General features: G+C 40.5%; 1 non-coding gene across 1 annotated transcript; it reads left to right on the top strand.

Annotated features, from left to right (window-relative positions):
* Positions 1 to 507: 507 nt before the first annotated feature.
* LOC130466572 (small nucleolar RNA R71) lies at positions 508 to 614 on the top strand. The gene has a single exon (XR_008926769.1). It is a non-coding gene; the product is annotated as a small nucleolar RNA R71 (small nucleolar RNA).
* The last annotated feature ends 3,794 nt before the right edge of the window (positions 615 to 4,408 follow it).

Raw genomic sequence — 4,408 nt, 5'->3', positions numbered from 1 at the left:
TGATGGGGGTTCTGGACATTAGTACTCCTATATGATAGTAGGGGGTTGTTTTTATACCCCTCATTGTAAGAGTTGGAGTACGGATTGTTCTGCTTGTAGGACTGGAATGCATTGCATTGTTCGATGATAGAGCTCTGGCATTTCTGTGCATAATGGCCTTGCATCCCACAACTATTACAGACATTGGCAGATTGGGCACTCATTGCAGCGACACTAGCATGTTGGGTGGATTGGGAGGATGCGATCTGTATATTATCTAGCTTGTGATGTAGGGCAGTTAGCTGAGCAGTAAGTTGTTCAATAGAATTCATCTCATGCTTAACACCCCGGTCGGCAAAACCTCTAGGATTCCCATATTGGGCACTATGGATGGCCATCTCCTCAATCACCTCCAAAGCTCTAGGCACCTCCAGTTGCATAAATCTCCCACTGGCAGCTGAATCTAAAAGACACCTAGACTCATTACCCAGACCATTATAGAACTGCTGAACCAGGAACCAGTCATCCAAACCATGGTGCAGGCACTCTCTTTGCAGGTCCTTGAATCTCTCCCAAACCTCGAACAAACTCTCATCTGCTTGTTGAGAGATACCTAATATCTGACACCTTAGACGAGCTGTCTTCTCAGGTGGGAAATATTTAACATAGAACGCAAGGGCCAAGGAATTCCAATCGGTGATTTTCATAGCTGCGCGGTTGAGACTGTTAATCCATAGCTTTGCTTTCCCACTCAATGAAAATGGAAAGAGTATCTCCATAGTCTGCTCCGGTGTTAAAGTTTTCTTCTTAATGGTGGCACAATACTGAATAAAAGACTGAATATGGAGATTAGGATCTTCCCCCTTTTCCCCACCGAATTGGTGTCTCTCGATCATGTTTATCAGCTGGGGTTCGATCTTAAAATTCTCGACCGTAATGGAAGGCATGATTGCCTTGGGAAGCATAGACAGACTTGGTTTAGAATAGTCTGTAAGCCTTGGCACAAGTGGGGGTGGCGGTGGTGGTGCTTGGTCACCCATCTCTGAATGGTCTCTCAACTGTTCAACGAATCTACGTCGTCTACGGAAGGTCCGTTAAGGTTCAGGATCGAACGAAGTCAGATCGCTGGTATGGACAGTCCTGGGCATAAACAAACAAAAACTAGAAAACAGTCGTGAGATCCGATCTCAAGGAACGGGAGTCCCTTGAGAAGTAACAAACAATAATCTAGAAAAACAATTAATAACAGAAAATAAAACCGTTTCCCCGGCAACGGCGCCAAAATTTGACAGGCTAAAGTCGTATCACCTAATCAAAGATAAACCTAAAATCACTAGCTAGGTAGCAAGGGAAGTCAGGATCGTATCCACAGGGAAACAGTGTTCTTTTCACAATCAAAAGACAAATCAAGACTACTGGTAACAAGAATTGGATTGGTTTGTGTATTAAACTAAAGCAAATAATTAAGCCGAAAATTAACAATATTAAGGGAATCTAGGGCAGCGGTTCACCATAAATACAGATCGGGATTGGAAAACGGAAAATAACAATCAATTAACAATCATAACTAGGAAAACATGCATCTCTCGAATCTTATGAATTTCTTAGGATAGAACAACTAGTGGGCTCTCGCTACGTACTAGAAATAATTCCTATCTAATAGCCACAGACCAAAAACATCAGATTTATACCTCTCGGCGCATAACCTAAGGTTAATCAAACTCAAATCAAAATAGTCCGGCCGAACAGAATTGACGAGCAATAAGAATAAGCTATAGAAATTATAATCAATCAATCCATAATCAAGTCCACATATAATCCCAATCATGCATTCATGGATCCCCTAAACCCTAGAAATTAAACTACTCACTCATGATAATAAATAACAACGCAATTAACATAATGGAAAACATGATTAAAGCAATGAATTAAATTAGAGCAAGAAATAATACCGAATTAAAGGACAATGGAATAATAAAGCTTGAATCTTTGATTAAAATTAAAGCTAAGTGTTTGGAGAAAATAGAGAGAACTAAAATAGACTAAGTAATTAGAAAACTAGATAAAATATGTCAGTAAAAATATAAGGGGCTAGTATTTATAGTTTGCCCAAAATAGAGCCCAAAATCAGAAATAAAAACTCGCGAAATACGCTGGAGGTTGGCGTCGCCCGATCGGGCGACGCTTCGCCCGATCGGGCGATGTGCTCGATAGTCGGCCCGATCGGGCGAGATTCCGCCCGGTCAGCGGTTGCAAAATGCCCAGAACAGCGCCCAGAATGACCGCCCGATCGGGCGCGTGTTGAAACTGCACGATCCTCTATCTTCAAAACGTCATATCTCCTTCGTTATTCGTCGGAATTAGGCGAGTGACCACATGTTGGAAAGATATTGAAGTCTAGAATCCAACCCAATTGGAATTACATCATTTGGAGTTGTAGTTATTCTTAAAATAGTGGACTATAGTCATTTTTGTACTTCCTTCGTTATTCGCTTTGCTTCAAAACTCTTCAAACTTAATGTTTGTGCTCTCGAAAATACATAATCTCTTGTATTGATTCAAATGAGTAGGAAATGCACAAAAATATGCAAATTCCTACAATGATGAACCTGAAACTACAAACACACTACAAGGAGCACATTAGTACTAAAAATCGCTCCGAAGAGCTCATTTGAGATCAAAAAGTACTAAGGGACGAGGGTAAAAACTCTATATAAAACACACATATCAATTACCAACCCTACTAGGATTGAAATTCTTATTCAATTAGAATTGCAACATTAATTAAACTCTCAATTAATTGAATTCAAGTAGGACTAGGAATAATTAATCCAAGTTTACTTGGAAATTAATCAATCAGACCTTTCTTGGAGCCCAGATGAAACAACCCAACGCAGCCACAATAGGCTACGTTGGTGTGCGTGCTGCCTCAGCCCAGTGCGCTGTGGCCCTTGCCTCGGCAGGCCTGCAGTCGTGCTTGCTGGTTGGGCGCGGCCCATGAGCTGCTGCCTTGCCGTAGGCTTGGCATGGCCCATGGTTGCTGCCTTGCGCGCAGCTTGGCGCGACCCATGAGCTGATGCCTTGCTTGCAACTTGGCGCGGCCCATGGTGCTGCTGCCTTGCTTGCAGGGCGCGGCCCATGGTGTTGCCTTGCTTTTCGAGCGATGGGCCGGCTCGCTTGCTGGCTTGTCGCTCGTCGAGCTTCTGATTCGTTTTTCGATTCCGGGATTCATTTCCGTTTCGAACTAATATTTATGTTTTCGTTAATATTTCCGATTCGGGAAATAATTTCCTTTTTCGACAATATTTCCAATTCCGGTAATATTTCCGTTTCCGGCAATATTTCTGATTCCGGTAATATTTCTATTTCCGATAATATTTTCCGATACAAGCCATGTTTCTGTTTCCGGCAACATCTACGTCTTGGATAATATTTATATTTCCGTCATGAACCATATTTCTGTTTCCGGCAATATCATCATTTCCGGAGTATTCTTTATTTTGCCTTTTGACAATTTCAGCTCCCACTAGAATCGAGATCCATCATTTCTGAATGTTCATTAATGGAGTACTTAATGAATAATATATTCACTTAAATACTTGATCCGTTCACGTACTATTTGTGTGACCCTACGAGTTCAATCAAGAGTAAGTTGTGGATTAATATTATTAATTTCACTTGAACTGAAGCGGCCTCTAGCTAGGCATTCAGTTCACTTGATCGGACTGAATTATTAACTTCTTAATTAATACTGAACCGCATTTCTTAGACTTAGCATTAAATGCATAGTTGGACCAAGGGCATTATTTCTTTCAGATTGCCCCTCATTTCCTTTATGCACTTAAATCACTTACTATTTGTGTGGCAATTAAATTGATCCAAAATTCACATTGAGTATTGTAGAGGGGTTTATTTTAAGTATAGGCCAATCCCTGTGGGTTTTGAGATTTTGAATTTTCAAGGAGTCACCACCAAACAGTTTAAGGGTCCGGTTTGGAAGGACCAAAATTGACTCTTTTGGACAAGGAATTGAATCTTAGAAACCGAATGTGTGAGATTCGGGCACAGGAACGAACCACTTATTTTGCAAGCTTTAAAAGTACATTCGAATACAAGGCAAGGATCGTTTTCGTTAAATACTAATCATGACACTAAGTTGGTTGGATCATGCATTTAGAACATTGAAATTACAACTTGTAGGTGGTAACTTTTCTTTAAAGTTAATTTAAGGAACCTAAGGCCGGTTCGACCAAAAATTATCTTTATTAAGCATGATGTAACCTTTGTATATTGTTGTATTTAGCATGTCGGTGATGAAAGCGATAAACATGTAAAGCATCATCACAAAAAATGAAGGAATTATTGAAATGCGTACAAAACCACATTGCCTTAAAAAAGACGAGTAAAGAGTGCGATACCGAAATTGCGG

Source organism: Spinacia oleracea, chromosome 1, assembly GCF_020520425.1.
Source record: "Spinacia oleracea cultivar Varoflay chromosome 1, BTI_SOV_V1, whole genome shotgun sequence".
NCBI lineage: Eukaryota > Viridiplantae > Streptophyta > Magnoliopsida > Caryophyllales > Amaranthaceae > Spinacia > Spinacia oleracea.
This window is presented reverse-complemented; position numbering and strand designations above follow the sequence as displayed.